This window comes from Polypterus senegalus, chromosome 18 (assembly GCF_016835505.1).
Source record: "Polypterus senegalus isolate Bchr_013 chromosome 18, ASM1683550v1, whole genome shotgun sequence".
NCBI classification, from domain to species: Eukaryota; Metazoa; Chordata; class Cladistia; order Polypteriformes; family Polypteridae; genus Polypterus; species Polypterus senegalus.
In genome coordinates, this window is record NC_053171.1 from 63,230,046 (window position 1) to 63,248,739 (window position 18,694).

Here is an 18,694-nt window from a genome sequence, read left to right on the forward strand (position 1 = left end):
TGTAAAAGTTCAAGGGTGCCTCTCCCTGAAAACAGAATATTTTAGAAAGTAAGCAAAATTCAGAATTACTGGCTGCTCTTTTCTCCCAGAAACCCATCTTCTCAACTATATGGTCCATGATAGGGAGAAACACAAACATTGTACACTGTAGATGGACTGTCAGTTGGCAAGAGAGCTACTGGAAGTCACAGTTGTAATCTGCCATGAAAAAGCAAAGTCAGTGAGGATGGCAGTGCAAGAAACCTTCAGTGTATGCATTCTTAGCTGGGCCGCTTTAGAGAGGTCATGCTCATGGGTGAGATGAAATTAACAGATGAAACACATTTTCCGGGCTGTCTGCCTGCCCCAAGAGCCTATACCTCCTATCCTCCTAGCTCCATATCTACAGTAGGGCACCTCAGTAGTTATATGCATGCACCTTCTGTCACAATGATTTATGACCCTTAAGCCCCGCCCCTTTGGACTTTGGACCGGAAGTCCGCCCTATGATTTATGGCCCTTAAGCCCCGCCCCTATGGCACAACACCGGAAGTCCTGCCCCTGTTGACGTCACATCTACCGTCCCCCCATAACGTGACCTAGCCCCCACCCTCTGGCACCTGATTGGTTCAGGAAACTGTCAAGGGCCTTTTGATGGATGTCTGTCCCCCCTTGAACCCGCCCTCTGTCATGTGATTGGCTCTACTTTCTGTCAAGGGTCTTTTGATGGATGTCTGACCCTCCTTGAATCCGCCCCGGCACCTGATTGGCTCTACTTTCTGTCAAGGGGAATTTGATGGATGTCTGTCCCCTCGTTGAACCTGCCCCCGGCCCCTGATTGGCTCTACTTTCTGTCAACGGCCTTTTGATGGATGTCTGTCCCCCCTTGAACCCGCCCCCAGCACCTGATTGGCCCAGGAAACTGTCAAGGGGAATTTGATGGATGTCTGACACCTGTTTGAACTCATCCCACAGCCACCTGCTTAACTGTCAAGAGCAGCCCCCCTCCATGAACGGGCATGCCCGGGGCATGTCGTGACAAATCCAGGCCATTTACAGACCTGTTGGTGCCCCGCTTCTCTCGAAGACACACATGCATTTCAAGGGGCAGAGCTGCCTGCCTCTACGGTTTGGGTAAGAACTCCTGTATCTATTATTTAAAATAATCTACGACTTTAAAGATCTAAACCTTAGTTTAGCACTTGTAAACCGTTTTTTTTATTTTATCTAAGTCAAGCCCCTAGACATTCTCTGCGCTGACAAGCTGTCCCTTCACTCACTCTACACAGTTGATGCGTGAGAGCTGAGACATCCTCTGCGTGCACCCCCGGGATGCCACTGGGTCGACGCTCCAAGCGTACATGCAGTCAAGGTCGAAAGACACTTCCCAGTCCCCCACACGTCCCTGCCAGTTCTGAAGGGCCGGTATAAAAAGCAAAGCATTTTGTTCTATCTACGTTTTTAAGATGAACACGCAATTTAAACATCTCATCTTTGCTTCAAACTAAGTCAAGCTGCTTTTTTTCCATCTCACAGACAGATTCTGCAGTAAAAAGCAGCCTTAGCGGTGATTCAAGCTTCCCACCTCACAGAAATCAAGCAGCCCGGCTTTTTAGCAGCCCCTGCTCTCTCTCAAAAATGACAGGCTCTGTGTAGACAGAGAGAGCCGGACAGCCCCCCTGCAGGGCCCTGCGCACAGGCACGCGTCTATAGCTGCAAACTGTATGAGGCCGGAGCTCTGCTGACAGAAACAACCCCCACCCCTTGCTGTGTTCTGCGAGCGCATGCTTGTCAATCCACCACCCTAACCCGGAACGGGAGCGCGCATCAAGCTCGCACGTTCGTGCAGCTGCTCAGTCCAGGAGAACAAGTTACGTGTGTAACTTTTAAAGTTAAGGGATTTACAAATCACCCGCACAGTTAAATAATAGGCAACTGGGACCTTTTAAAGAACGTTTGAGACGCTAGCCTCGGATGTATATTTTGTATATCTTTAAAAAAAAGCCCTGTTCCATCCATCATCTCCCATTTTAAATAATCAGCTGCCCCTAAGGAAACAGATCGCAAAAGCACGGCGAATAGTTTTCTAAAAGTTAGAATTGTATTCAGATAATCCCAGAGTGAACGGAGCACAAATATTAACCAGAAGCGGGATTCAAAACCACGCTGGCATTTGTCCCTTGAATCTTAAAGCCTAGCCTTAAACAGATTGGACCTCCGGGGATACAGAAATGCGCTTCACAGCCCAGAGATGGCAGGTGTTTGTGTGACCGGTTAGAGGGAAAGGAGGGGCACGACTCACAGCGCCTAAGCAACAAAAATTGCCTTACCTTGTGGAATGCAGCTTGTAAAACAAAGGATGTTTTTAGGAGACATTCCAAAGACGCGGTGCAACGAGCGTGGCTTGTGTCCGGTTCAAATGATTGGTAAACATTTGGTATCATAAAGCACATCCAAAATACCAATTTATAAAGAGAGATGCTTTAAAATTGGTCTAAAACCTTTTTTCCATCCCCATTTAAATATATTTTGATATAAGCCTTGTAAAAATCACAAAGTTAAATTTAAACCCTTTTTAAATGGCTTAATTTTTAAAAAGCTATCCTCGGTGTATAAAAAGTATTTCCCCAAACTTAGATTTTATTTTTTAGACATTTATAGGTCTAAAAGTTAGATCGCCTTCAATATGCCATCATTCTGGGGAAAAAGGTAAAGACGCTTTGGCAAGCCACGCATACGGAGGACCTTTTCCCAATACATGCGGCGTTTGCCTGAAGGTAAAGTGGTAGGGTGCGCTTCACAGCCCAGAGATGGCAGGTGTTTGTGTGACCAGTTAGGGGGAAAGGATGGGGAACGATTCATAGCACATAGCAACAGATTGCGTGACATGTGAAAAATTGCCTTACCTTGTGGAATGCAGCTTGTAAAACAAAGGATGTTTTTAGGAGACATTCCAAAGACATGGTGCAACGAGCGTGGCTTGTGTCTGGTTCAAATGATTGGTAAACATTATCAGCACTTCCAAAATACCGCTTTATAAAGAGAGATGTTTTAAAATTGGTCTAAAACCTTTTTTTCATCCCCTTTTAAATATATTCCGGTTCAAATGATTGGTAAACATTAACATAAAACACTTCCAAAATACGGCTCTTTTCTCAATAAAAAGAGAGGCTTCCATAACCAAACCCTTATCTCCGATCGCCCTTAGAACGACAAGATGAATTTCATCCATGACGGTGCGTTTTGATGAACTTCATAATGATTTCTACTTTCAACGACTAGAACTAAATGAAAAATAATTATCGTTCATACAGGAATCCCAGGAGAAACCGGGCTGTCTCTGAATCAAGGTAAGTCCCTTTCATGATTCTTCTAAGCATTAAACGAGCATGTTTTTAAAATGGAGGTTTGAATCCTTTTTTTTTTATATTTTTAGAGGGTTATATCCCCGTAGAATCTCCGATTTATTATACGGATTCAGGTAAGACCCTTTTTTTAAAAATGCTTTAGGTTTGCAAGGAGCTCGTCTAGGAACTTCAGAGCACGTGTGCGTGCATTTGGGCAGGTGTTCGCCTTTGTCGGCGTCGCTTCACTCTGAACACGGATATCAGCCTTTAAACCATTATTCCCTCCGTCCTGAACACCAACGGAGACATCGACAAAGACTGGAGCGGCTGACAGCGCGACTTCGCCAATTACTGGTGGACTTTGTAGAATTGGAGGCTCCTGTGTACAACTCCACACCCGAAATGTGTTTAGACTTGATGCATATGAATGCCTTTTACATCCATCTAACCCGTAAATAAAGGAGCCGCTTTATATTATTTTTTATGAAAATAATATTTTTTGCAAAATATTATATTCTGTGTTCATAATTGCATATTATATTCTGTGTTCACAATTGCATATTATATTCTGGGTTCATAATTGATATTATATTCTGTGTTCATAATTGTAGCCTTTGATTAAATTTAGGTCATGCCTGAAAACAGTTCTAGCGGAAGCAGTGACAGTAGTGACGGTAGTGGCAGTGAATGTGAACATCCTGAAGGGCGTAAAGGTAGGAAAAGACAATCCAGTGAAAACCTAAGACTATTAAAAGAGATGTCTGATAACTTAGAATATTCCATAAAGCCCCCTAAAATTCCCACCCCTCCTCGATCTCCTCAAATTGTTCAGTCACCACATCCTGTGACCCATCCGATCAACAATTTTGATCTCATTAATAATGCACTCCAGGTTCTAAATTCTGATGAAGTAGCCATAGTTAACGCTCTGCTGGAGCTTTTGAAGAATACCTCTTCTGAGGCTGGAACGTCTTCAGGTCCGGCCCAACAACCTAAAACCCTAGATCCGAATGTAAAAAGCCCACAACCTTCTACTTCAGGTACCTCTCGGGCAAGTAGTTTCTCGCTTTGACATCACCCTGTCAACGAAGCATTAATACAACCTTCTACCTCGCAGCAGCACTCGCCTGCTGATGATTTAACAGGGTTGGATACTTCCAAAGCAGACTCTCCACAGCCATCTACCTCGCATCAGCACACGCCTGCTGACGCTTTAACAGGGTCAGATTCTTCAAATCCTCAGACAGGCTTCGGAGTGACTAAGCCGTCCAGGGTAATCTTGAGTCTCGGCTCTTCACAGCCCTCTACCTCGCATACGGACAATCCTTCCTTTCCACACCCGTCAGTAAACTCCCCGCAGCCCTGTACTTCGCATACGGACAATCCTTCCTCTCCAGACCTGCATCCGTCCACTTCTATAACGGAGTGTCCAAAATTTAACAATATCGAGATTAGACACCGTTTCAATTTTTCTGAGGCCTACACACTCGATTCATTCGCCCAGGTTTTTAATCATATACACGAGACCGTTCAACAAATATTAGACAGTTTTACGAGCAGTTTGGATCCTAGGGATCTAGTGCAGTTAGAATTACAGGCTGAATCACTCAATCCCAGTGTTTTTTCCCTAATCCCCGCGGGTATGCTTTCTGTGGAGGATTTTTTTAATCAAATTGAATTACTTCTCCAGAGTCATGCTACTATTTTAGCCAATTCAAGTCTGACGCTAATCATTCAGGTAGTGAGGGTTCCATCTGGTGGTGGGGGTCCTAGGCGTAAAGCCTGTACCCTTTTCAACGATGTAATCATTCAAAAGAAACGGAAACCCCTATGGATCTCCTTCAACCCGGATGATCTGTGTCGTTTTTTGATTTGTTGTTTGCTGGCTGTATTAAACGCTAGATTCAGAAACAATCAGAAATTGTGTGAACAAGAGGCTCGTCGATGGCACGTCAGGGTCAGATTATCAACAGATCAGAAAGTAACGTTTTCGGATATTGAAAAGTTTAATGGGAATTAAAATTATCGTCTGGTACCGTGAACCGAGCACTAGCACACTATTAAAATTTGAAGCGTCAGGGGCCAGAGATACAAAGAAGGATTATTACGGTATTTTGAATCTAAAAGGCTTCCTGGGATTTGACTACATCTGCGATTTTTGCTACACAAGGTATTCTAACCCTTCACGACATCATTGTGATCAACACTGTGACGTCTGTTTATCTACAGACTGTCGCTGGGTTGACGGAGAGGCTTTCTGATGTTCCGACTGCCAGCGTTTCTGTCGATCAAGGCTTTGCTTCGAAATCCACAAAACGCACAAATGGAATGAAAAGATGCGCAGGTCTGAAAGTATCTGCGACGTTCATAAAGTCTGCCCCCTCTGTAAACTGAGATACACCTCGAAAGACAATTAAAAACCTCACAAGTGTCAAACCAAACACTGTCGCGTTTGTAGAATGGTCCTGAAAAAATCGGATGAAAATCATCAGTGTTATATTCAAAGTTTACCACTAAGACCGCTCCAGGAAAAGTACGTGTTCTATGATTTTGAGTGCCGTCAAGATGACGACATCCACGTCCCCAATTACATCCACTGCATGCATTGGAACGGTCAATCGTGGAGTTGGGCCGGGGAGGACTCTGTCGCAGAGTTCTTCCACAGATATCGATGTCCGAAATACCAAGAGTACACGTTCATAGCTCATAATTCTAAGGGGTATGACGGCTATTTCCTACTGAAATATCTCGTCGAGAGTGGGCAAACTCCGACGGTTACAGCTCAGGGTTGTAAACTACTTTGTTTTATAGAAGAAGATTATGATTTGATATTTATCGACTCGTTGAGCTTCTTACCCATGAAATTGAGTGGGATGCCCAAGGCCCTGGGATTCCAGGCTCAAAAAGGATTCCTTCCCCATTTCTTTAATACCGTTGAAAATCAAAATTACATCGGACCGTACCCCGAACCTAAATATTACGGCATTCAATATATGACGAGTCGGGAAAGAGAGGAATTTCTGTCTTGGTACGAATCGATTAAAAGTGGTACCTTCAACTTTAGACGAGAAATGGCTTTTTACTGTAGAAACGACGTGGTTATTTTGAGAACAGCGTGCATGAAATTTAGAGAGGAAGTGCTCAGGATCGGTAATATCGATCCTTTTCAGTGTATGACCCTAGCTTCTCTCTGCCTGTCCATGTACAGACAAAATTGCATGCCTGATAACACGACTGGAATCATTCCGAGCAATCATTACAAAAGCACTCACAAAGCTTATTCTAATGCTTCTATTCAATGGCCGATGTTTCTTTCCGAGAAGGAAAATATAAACATTCGACATGCCCTGAATCACGGTGAAGTAAAGATGGGGTCCTTTTATCTAGACGGTTACGCCGAAGTTCTGGGCGTCCCGACGGCCTTTGAGTTTGCCGGATGCTTTTATCACGGCTGCCCCAAATGCTACGACGTGCAAGCTAAACATCCTCTCACAGGGACGCATTTTGCCGAATTGTTTAAGACGTTTGATGACAAGGTGAAGGAATTGCGTGAAAAATTTAATCTGACGGTTAGAGTTCTCTGGGAACATCAATGGGAAAGAATGAAAAAAGAGGATTCGGAGCTTCAGGATTTCTTAAGACGCGTTGAGTGTCCTGAACCTATCAACCCCTGTGATGCCCTGTATGGAGGGTGCACCAACGCTATCAAATTATATCATAAGGTTCAAGGCGCAGAGCAAATGCATTACTATGATTTTACAAGTCTGTACCCTTATATCAACAAAACAAAAACCTACCCGATCGGCCATCCGACCTTTGTTTTTGAGGACTTTGGGGATCTTAAAGATTACTTCGGGCTTGTTAAAATCACCGTGCTAGCCCCTCGTAATCTGTATTTTCCGGTCCTCCCTTTAAGAATTTGTGGTAAATTGATGTTCACTCTGTGTCGTACGTGTGACTTTTAAAAATACACGAGATATGGCACTATGAACAGAGCACATCCGATTTATTTGCCGATTACATCAAAATTCATCTGAAAGGCAAACAGGAAGCCTCCGGGTGGCCCTCTTGAGCCCAGGACGGGGCCTCCCGCCGGCGCTATGTTGATGACTATTTCATAAAAGAAGGCGTCTTATTGGAGAGTAAAAACATCACCTCCAACCCGCTAAGAGACAAATTTTCAAGTTATTTCTGAATTCTCTTTGGGGAAAATTCGGTCAGAAACCTAATCAACCGACCACGACATTTGTTAAACACAGCCAAGAGTTCTTCGATTACCTGTTCTCAGACATGTACAGGGTGTCCTATTTTGGTTTTGTCAGTGACAAAATCGCTCAAGTGCAGTGGAGGTATGCGGATGACGTTGTACCCGGCCCCATCAATGTGGTGATTGCTGCTTTTACCACGGCCTATGCCCACCTGTGGTAATGCGCGGGTCGCGTCTTACCAAATTTAAGTATATAGCAGCATGTATATTCGCTATAAGAAAGTGCACTTACCATTGGTGTGTTCAAGCTGTCGCGAACGCTGGGCCGTCTAGCGGTGAGCGCTGTGAGACGCGGGTGTTGGACACACGTGGGGCCGGTATAATGGCCAGTACGGGCTCCGCCGCATGTGTTCATTTTTACGCTCCGGTGTCCTCGCAGCCTGCCTAGTGCAGGCGGTTTAAAGTGCGGCGCGCCTAAAAGAGAAAGCCGGCATTGGATTGAGTCAGAGATGGGGATCCCATAATGTAAGAGAAATGATTTTACTTACTGGTGAGTCAACCACGGTCGTGCTTGAGCTCAGCATAGCCGTTGGCTGTACCGGAGGGCTTATACGCGCGCGCGACCCGCAGGAGTTTGGTTTTAAATACATAGTTGCTCGGGCGTGTCGGCGTGTGGCGTGAATGCGCTACCGTCTACCGGGATAGGTGCATGAGGTAGACATGTTGGCAGATTGGCTGGACAATCTTGCCGGTTATATTTAAAGAGTTACCGGCCAACAGGGGTCGTCAGTGGACCTAAGAGCGAGGTAGGAATAAGCACTGCTGAGCTATTTGTAGGAGCAGTTGTAATTTTGGCGGCTTTTGCATATATTCTTTTGTATATATTCTTTTTGTATATAGAGTTATATATCTCCTAGTGATTATTTTTGGTGGAGGTATATATACTTATTTGGTGCTGGGATAGTTTTTGATTTTTGGGTTTGGTGCAATTGTTTTATTTTTGTATATACACACACTTGTTTTTGTGCATATTTCTTTCCTGCTGGAGGAACGTCTTGAACCAGGGATAAAAGAAGACAACCTTCATTATTGGAGCGTGTGTGTGTAGTTTTGTAGGAGTGCACTGTTTTGTAAATACACCATATTTTTCCTTTTTGTTTGTTTTTATTTATTTTTGAAGAGTCAGGGTTGAAGGACTGTGTCTTAAAGCCCACCTGACACTACTATATTTCTTTGTGTACAGCACTCTTGTAAATAAATTTGCACCATTCACCCTTCAATTTTTGTCTGTGTCTCATCTCTCCATTTGATCCCGTTCGGTTCATGAACTATCAGATGTCCAGAGTGTAGGTTGGGGCCACTTCTCACTACACGGGATATCACAGTTTGGTGGCAGCGGTGGGATAGATCAAGTTGGAGAGAGAGAGAACATTTTTTTTTTGAGCACAGACGAAGACTGTGGATACAGTATGGCTCCAAAAAAACAGGCTGGAGTGGAAACTCCTGATCGGGGACATGGAGTTGACTCCAGTACAGCTCAGGCTACAGAGGATACCACCAGCACCGGTGACATCAGAGTTGTGGAAACACTCTTGCGTCAGTTCATAGCTGTCCAGGAGGACAAGGATCGGCGGTTGGAACATCGTTTCAAGAGCCTCCAACACCAATTCACCCAGCTCCAGGGACAAGTGGATCTAGTACAGCAGTCACGGTCGCAAGTCTCATAAGAACCTGCAGAGAGGAGCAGAGGTTCACCAGTGAGAATCATGGATTATCCTCGCCTGATGCCGTTTGCCGAGCCTGAGGACATCGAGCACTATTTAACACTAGAATTACCAGAGCCTACGAAAAAACTCGTAATTCCGTCCCACCTTAAACTGCTTCTTAAATCCCTTCACACCTCTCCGCCGCCCTTTGTTTTCTAAATGTGCTGATAAAGAGAAGCTCGAGCAGCCGGCTATTCCGTCCCCCCACCAATTTAGAACGTGCACGAACTTCTCTCAGCTCAGGCCTTGATTGAGTATCTGGGAGTGAAGTGGAGTTTTAGAGTGGAAATAATAGATCATTGTTTGGAACACACGCATTTCATGTCTGTTCCGTTTCTACAGTAATCTGTGTCAACACATTGTTAAAACAGAAACGTTTTTTATATTCTAGTAGTAGATGACAAAATGTAGGCATAAACTATATAATGTATGAAGCCTGAAGTCCAAATAGCAAAGAAACATTTTCACAAGAATAACACAATTGCACTTTTATTCAAACATATAACTGCAGAAACAAAAAGCCTTAACATGCGACATTGACACCAGATTACTGTAACTGAGTCCGTGGCTCAATAGACTCAGCCCCCGCTTGGTAAGCAAGGGGTTGCGGGTTCGATCCTGCGCCCCTCCGTTTTGAGAAGTAAACTGCTCTTATTCTTACTGTTTTAGGATAAAAGCATACATTTGATTTCAGTCTGTAACAGCCGGTGCAATTTATGATCCATGTAAAGGTTAGCTTTTTTTTATTCACTTTTCACTCTCTCAGTCGCGTTCAGAATCAATCCATACAACCCCATCTGACACGGCTGTTTTCACTAAAGACGCGCTATAGCTCTGCAGTGTACCACGATGCATACTAACGCACAATCACCCCGACCCGGTTCTGACACACAAACGCTGGCGAAGCTGCCTTCTTCGTATCTCACCGTCACTTGCTTTTCGTTTTATTGAGTGTCCCTGCCAGTCCCCGCATGTTGCTGTATGCTTTTTCTTTTGTACTACAGGACATGCAGAGGAAAGAATGGTAAAGACCAGTAACTTCGCGCTATATGCAATCATCAGACACTCCCCATCTGCCCGTGTCGTTCAAACACAGGAACATATATTGGTGTAAAAGTATAACAAAAGTGCACTTTTATTCAAGTGCACTTTTTCCATCGCTTTTCCTGTAAGAAGCAGTGTACACACTTCTCTCTATGCTGTGGTTTCTATTACACACCTGAAAGAAAGAGACAATACATGTGAAAATATCCAGCATACAGCAACATGCGGGGACTGGCAGGAACACTCAATAAAACTGAATAAAAAGAAAATCAAGTGACGGTGAGATACGAAGAAGGCAGCTTCGCCAGCGTCTGTGTGTCAGAACCGGGTGGGGGGGCGTTAGTATGCATCGTGGTACACTGCAGAGCTATAGCGCCTGTATTCTGTTTCTTTTGTACACCAGGGCACGCAGAGGAGAGAATAGTAAAGAGCAGTAAGTTCGGCGCTATATGCAATCATCAGACACTCCCCATCTGCCCGTTGTTTTGTTATACTTTTCAATACTTTTTATACTGCTCAAACGGGCATGCTCAAAAAATACACGTGTAATGCCACGAAAAGTGCACGCAGACACTTCATTTCGCAAACAAAACAAGTGCAAGACTACCTGTATAACCGAAGAAAAAGAAAGCAAGTTACAGTAGGCGATTGATATGACAGCTTGCATGGTGCAATGCTAAGAAGTGCTGATTTTCATTCCGTGCTATATGAAATCATCACATTCAAATATTAACAGTTCCCACACACCCAAGGACCGTCCTTCCTACATTTACGACATGTGTAATTGTTGCAGTGCACACACCTCTCTGTGCTATGATTTCTATCACACTGAATGAGCACCTGACAGTGTACTTTCTTACACCAATATATGTTCCCGTGACGGTGAGATACGAAGAAGGCAGCTTCGCCAGCGTTTGTGTGTCAGAACCGGGGGGGGTGATTGTGCGTTAGTATGCATCGTGGTACACTGCAGAGCTATTGCGTCTTTAGTGAAAACAGCCGTGTCAGATGAGGTTGTATGGATTGATTCTGAACGCGACTGAGAGAGTGAAAAGTGAATAAAAAAAAAAGCTAACCTTTACATGGATCATAAATTGCACCGGCTGTTACAGACTGAAATCAAATGTATGCTTTTATCCTAAAACAGTAAGAATAAGAGCAGTTTACTTCTCAAACGGAGCGCAGGATCGAACCCGCGACCCCTTGATTCCCAAGCAGGGGCTGAGTCTATTGAGCCACGGAGTCAGTTACAGAAAACTGGTGTCAATGTCGCATGTTAAGGCGGCTTTTTGTTTCTGCAGTTATATGTTTGAATAAAAGTGCAATTGTGTTATTCTTGTGAAAATGTTTCTTTGCTATTTGGACTTCAGGCTTCATACATTATATAGTTTATGCCTACATTTTGTCATCTACTACTAGAATATAAAAAACGTTTCTGTTTTAACAATGTGTTTACACAGATTACTGTAGAAACGGAACAGACATGAAATGCGTGTGTTCCAAACAACGATCTATTATTTCCACTCTAAAACTCCACTTCACTCCCAGATACTCAATCAAGGCATGAGCTGAGAGAAGTTCATGCACGTTCTAAATTGGTGGGGGGATGGAATAGCCGGCTTCTCTTTATCAGCACATTTAGAGAACAAAGGGCGCTGGCGAAGAGGTGTGAAGGGATTTAAAAAGCAGTTTAAGGTGGGACGGAATTACGAGTTTTTTCGTAGGCTCTGGTAATTCTAGTGTTAACAACCTTTGAAAGGATGGCGACAGTATGTGGCTGGCCAAAGTCTGAATGGGCAGTCCGTTTGGTACCCTTGCTGACAGGGAGAGCCAGAGCAGCATTTTTGGCCATGCCAGCGGAGGAGTCTTTGAGGTACGACAGCCTTAAAGGGGCCATCCTAGAAAAATTTGAAATTAGCACAGAAACTTATAGAATTAGATTTCGCTCTGTAGAGTGGGAACATGGACAGTCTCCGAAGGAGCTGCTGGCACTCCTAAAAGAACTTTGTACAAAATGGTTACAACCTGATAAACACACTGTGGATCAAATAATTGACTTTGTTTTATTAGAACAACTTTTACAGGTGTTCGATGGCAGACTGCGGACCTGGGTGGAGGAACATCGACCTAAAACCTCCAAGGAAGCTGCAGACCTTGCAGAGGTGTTTTTGGCCGCTCATCGTCCGAGGAATCTGCGAAGAGAAGACAAAGTCAGCATGAAACCTAGACCGATGGAACAGCCCAAAGGTATGTCTCGGGTTGATACGGGTCATGGTCCAGTTAGTGCAGTCCACCTACCTGAGAGAAGAGTTTATAGGGAAGAAGTGATTTGCTACGGTTGTAACCAGAAAGGCCACATTCATAGGAATTGCCCCAAGAAGAGAGAGACAAAGCTTTGTTTTGAACCCTGTCCCCTGCCCACAAAGACGACTCCTTTAGTAAACCGGGAGAAGATGGTGAGGGTTACTATAGCTGGACGGCAGTACAAAGCACTGATAGATACCGGAAGCACCCAGTCTTTGGTGAGACGAGAGTGTCTGGAGGGCCAAGTGGTTGAGTCGGGCAGAGCGTAGTTCTGAGGTGTGTTCACGGTGAAGAGGTCACCTATCCTCTGGTAAGGATAAACCTGGAGATAAAAGGTGTAGGTTACGAGTTGCCAATGGGAATCGTTGATAACATGCCATACCCAGTACTTTTAGGGTTGGACGTGCCGGGTATAGAAGACTTGCTGCAGAGTGCTCTGCAGGCAGAGGCACTTGTGGTTACACGGGCTCAAGCAGCCAAGCAGAAGGAGAGATCCCATGACAACTGGGATGAGCTGCCTTTTTCAATAACTGAGAGCACGCGCACGTACCATAAAGCCCGGAGTCAGAGGAGGCAAGAGAAGCTCTGGGGCGTTCCCAGAAGGCTGGTAACTTTGTACCTCCTACTATTCTTCCAGGTGATGCCTTTGACATCCCGAGTGATGTGGCCGCCGCTCAGCGTGATGACCCGAGCTTGCGTGTTTGTTTTGACAAGGCTGCGAGGGGACTCCAGGCTAAAAACGGAGAAAAGTTTGTCATAGAGCATGACATACTTTACCACCAAGATGAGAGTGGACAGAGACTGGTGTTGCCGAAGAATCTGAGAGAGCGAGTGCTTTTTCTTAGTCATAGCAGCCCTTGGTCTGGACATATGGGGCAAGTAAAGACATCAGAACGGCTTGCTAGACATTTTTATTGGCCGGGTTGGACAAAAGATGTGGCAAAATACATTAAAGAATGTGCCGAGTGCCAAAAAGTAGGACCTGTGAAAAGGGGAGATAAGGTGCCCTTAATACCACTGCCAGTTGTTGAAGAGCCATTCTCCAGGATTGCAGTCGATCTGGTCGGGCCTTTAGAGCGGAGCCGCACTGGTTATAAATACATTTTAGTAGTGTGTGATTATGCGACACGGTTCCCTGAAGCCTTTCTCCTCAAGAAGACCAATGCCAGTAGTATAGCTAGGATGCTTATACAGCTATTCTCCAGGGTAGGGATTCCCAGAGAGCTTCTGACTGATCAGGGGTCCAATCTGACTTCCAAACTGATGAAACAAGTAAATAGTTTGTTAGGAATCAGGGGATTAAGGACCACACCCTATCATCCGCAGACTGACGGGCTTGTAGAAAGATACAATGCTACATTGAAGCAGATGTTGCGCAAGTTTGTGAATGAGACTGGGTCTGATTGGGACCAATGGTTACCTTACCTGCTTTTCGATATCGAGAGGTTCCCAGTCATCAACTGGATTCTCCCCATTTGAACTGCTATATGGTCGATACATTTGTGGTCCTCTCAGTGTTCTAAGAGAGACTCTAGAAGGAGATAAAGACAGAGCAGAATCGAAGAATGTGCTAACTTTTGTGCTCAACTTACAGGAAAAATTTGCTTACCTATCCCAGATGGTGAAAGAAAATATGGAGAAGGCACAAACCAAACAGAAGTCGTGGTATGACAAAGCCGCAAGAGAACGTAACCTCGCTGTGGACAAAAGGTACTTTTACTGCTGCCTACTACTGAGAGCAGCTTACTAGCTAAGTGGCAGGGGCCTTATACGGTGACAGCACAGAAAGGTCCAGTCACTTATGAGATTGAGATGCCTGACCATCCACGGAAGCCAAAACAGACATTTCATATCAATATGTTAAAGGCTTGGCATGAGAATACTAACCCTTCATTCCAGTTTCTCATTCGAAGTGTCTTGGAGGAGGATGAGGCAGAGGAACAGTATTTGCCATCCAGACCAGATGCTGTACTGTTGCCCTCATTGGAACACCTGAGTGACAGACAAAGACAGGAAATCCAACAGATCATTCCAGAGGGTTTGTTTGGAGCTCTGCCTGGTAAGACTGAGCTCATTCAACATAATATAAGACTTACCTCCCCAGGTCCAGTGAGAACTGCGTATTTCCGCATCCCGGCACGTTTGCAGGAGGTCTTCAAGGAGGAATTGGAGCAAATGAAACAACTTGGAATAGTTGAACCATCGGTGAGTGAATGGTGTAGTCCTGTTGTACTCGTCCCAAAGAAAAATGGACAAATGCGATTTTGTGTAGACTATTCAAAAGTTAATGCAATATCTGCTTTTGATGCCTACCCCATGCCAAGGGTAGATGAATTAGTGGAGCAGTTGGGTCCTGCTAAATTTTTAACAACTATTGATCTATGTAAAGGTTATTGGCAGATACCACTGACAGAAGAGTCAAAGCCACTTACCGCATTTCGAGCGCCTGGAGGCCTATACCAGTTCACCGTAATGCCATTTGGTTTACATGGGGCAGCTGCCAATTTCCAACGCTTGATGGACAAAGTGCTGCAAGGAGCAGAAGGCTACGCTAGAGCATATATTGATGATGTGGTAGTGTTTAGTCAATCATGGGAAGACCACTTAAAGCACCTTGCTGAAGTTTTCGACCGTCTAAAAGATGCTGGTTTGGTGATAAACCCAGAAAAAACAGTTTTGTGTAAGGACGAGGTGCAATACCTGGGTTACACCATAGGGGGCGGTATTATTCGTCCTCAGGTTGACAAAGTGGCTGCCATCCAGAATCGTCTGCAGCCAGCAACAAAAAGACAGGTCCGTTCCTTTCTGGGACTAGTGGGGTGGTACCGTCGGTTCATTCCGAACTTTTCAAGCATTGCAGCACCCCTATCTGACCTCCTGAAAACCAAGCCCCTAGAAACATCAAATGGACAGAGACATGTGAACATGCTTTTAATACATTGAAAAAGTTTTCTGTGAAAATGTATTACTGCACTGTCCTGACTTTTCCAAACCTTTTATTTTACAGGTCGACGCCTCAGGGGAAGGTTTGGGTGCCGCTTTAATGCAGGGGGAAGGAGAAGAAAGGAGACCTATTTTGTTTATCAGTCGGAAGCTATTTGATAGAGAAAAGAGATATGCAGTGTTGGAAAAGGAGGGACTGGCTATTAAATGGGCAATAGATAGTTTAAAATATTACCTTTTGTCAACAGAGTTTGTAGTTGAGAGTGACCATAGGGCTTTGCAATGGATGCAGCGAATGAGACATTCAAACGCACGTGTGGCCCGTTGGTATTTGTCGCTCCAGCCTTATAAATTTCAGGTACGCTATGTGTCGGGAAAGAAAAATCTCGTGGCGGATTATTTGTCCCGACTTTGCGACCTGTAATCTTAAGGGGGAGGGTGTGTGGTAATGCGCGGGTCGCGTCTTACCAAATTTAAGTATATAGCAGCATGTATATTTGCTATAAGAAAGTGCACTTACCATTGGTGTGTTCAAGGCGCTGTCGCGGGAACGCGGGGCCGTCTAGCGGGTGAGCGCTGTGAGACGCGGGGTGTTGGACACACGTGGGGCCGGTATAATGGCCAGTACGGGCTCCGCCGCATGTGTTCATTTTTACGCTCCGGTGTCCTCGCAGCCTGCCTAGTGCAGGCGGTTTAAAGTGCGGCGCGCCTAAAAGAGAAAGCCGGCATTGGATTGAGTCAGAGATGGGGATCCCATAATGTAAGAGAAATGATTTTACTTACTGGTGAGTCAACCACGGTCGTGCTTGAGCTCAGCATAGCCGTTGGCTGTACCGGAGGGCTTATACGCGCGCGACCCGCAGGAGTTTGGCTTTAAATACATAGTTGCTCGGGCGTGTCGCGGCGTGTGGCGTGAATGCGCTACCGTCTACCGGGATAGGTGCATGAGGTAGACATGTTGGCAGATTGGCTGGACAATCTTGCCGGTTATATTTAAAGAGTTACCGGCCAACAGGGGTCGTCAGTGGACCTAAGAGCGAGGTAGGAATAAGCACTGCTGAGCTATTTGTAGGAGCAGTTGTAATTTTGGCGGCTTTTGCATATATTCTTTTGTATATATTCTTTTGTATATAGAGTTATATATCTCCTAGTGATTATTTTTGGTGGAGGTATATATACTTATTTGGTGCTGGGATAGTTTTTGATTTTTGGGTTTGGTGCAATTGTTTTATTTTTGTATATACACACACTTGTTTTTGTGCATATTTCTTTCCTGCTGGAGGAACGTCTTGAACCAGGGATAAAAGAAGACAACCTTCATTATTGGAGCGTGTGTGTGTAGTTTTTGTAGGAGTGCACTGTTTTTGTAAATACACCATATTTTTCCTTTTTGTTTGTTTTTATTTATTTTTGAAGAGTCAGGGTTGAAGGACTGTGTCTTAAAGCCCACCTGACACTACTATATTTCTTTGTGTACAGCACTCTTGTAAATAAATTTGCACCATTCACCCTTCAATTTTTGTCTGTGTCTCATCTCTCCATTTGATCCCGTTCGGTTCATGAACTATCAGATGTCCAGAGTGTAGGTTGGGGCCACTTCTCACTACACGGGATATCACACCGCCTAGAATTGTACGGTTTGCTGGAACGTTTAGGGTCGAGGATTCTGTATCATGATACAGATTCCGTTATTTTCACAGCCTCGCCCGGACAGTACACTCCGCCGCTCGGGGACTATTTAGGGGAACTCACCAGCGAACTAGATCCTGACGATTTCATAGAAGAGTTTGTTTCCGGGGGTCCGAAAACGTACACGTACAGAACGTTCAAAGGCAAGGTCTGCATGAAGGTAAAGGGCATTACTCTCAATCACGAAACGGCTCAAGCGGTTAACCTATACTCACTATTGGATTTAGTGCATAGTTTTGTGGAACGCGATCTCGCGAAAGAAATAACGGTTCAGGGTGCGCAGATTCATAGGAACAAAAAGAACCTGACATTACAAACTCGTCCACTCAGAAAAAGATTCAGAGTGGTGTACAACAAAAGGGCTCTGTTGCCCGATTTCACCACTCTCCCCTATGGATACTAAAGAGGGCTTTGACATTAGACTTCAACATCCTTTCTCGAAAATAGTCTCGGGACCCTCTTGTTCGGGCAAATCACATTATGTGAAAAAGCTCTTGGAGCACACGGACCATGTGCTTTCTCGCCGCCCTGACAATATTGTCTGGTTTTACAGCTGCTGGCAGCCTCTGTACGACGAGCTACTAGCTTGATTTCCCAAAACCAAATTTTTGGAGGGGCTACCCGTCTCCTTAAGCGACGACGAACTACTACCCCCTGACCGCGTTAACCTGGTGATCGTCCACGATTTAATGGAACAGGCAAGTCATAGCGAAGAGATAGAGAGGGCCTTCACAAAATATACTCACTATAGGAATCTGTCCATCATTTACTTGGTCCAAAATTAATTTTTTCAAGGCACGAAAAGTAGAACGATAAATCTGAATGCCAATTACATTACCCTCTTTAAAAACCCTCGAGATAAACTGCAAATTACCAAGTTAGCGTGTCAAATGTACCCTGGGAGGGTAAAATTTTTCTTGGAGGCCTTTGAGGACGCTACAAGACAACCTTACGGTTATCTGTTGGTGGATCTAAAAGCCCCTACGCCTGACGAATTTCGTTTACGTACCGGATTGTTTCCTCCCAACTGGCCCGCGGTGTACGTCGTGAAAAGATAAATACGGGCAATTTTCCGAGTATTTGAGAAAGAGCCGACATTTCGTGTAGAATAAAAAGAAATCTCCCTCCGCTCAAGACCCTACACAGGGGTTCCTGTCGTCGAAGAAAAGCGTTGCTGAGCTAGGCTCCGGACGATTTAATTTACGCTCTGTCAGAAATAGCTCTAAATACTTTAAAAGGCTGCGCCACCCTGACGTCCAGACAGTTCAAGTTGTTGAAGAAACATCGTTGCTCCGTTAAAAAACTCGGCGATAATGTTAAAAAGAAAAAAGCCCTTATAAATCAGAAAGGGGGGTTTCTCGGTGCCCTATTAAGTGAACTGGATAAGCAAATGAAACTCATACTTGAACGCAGTG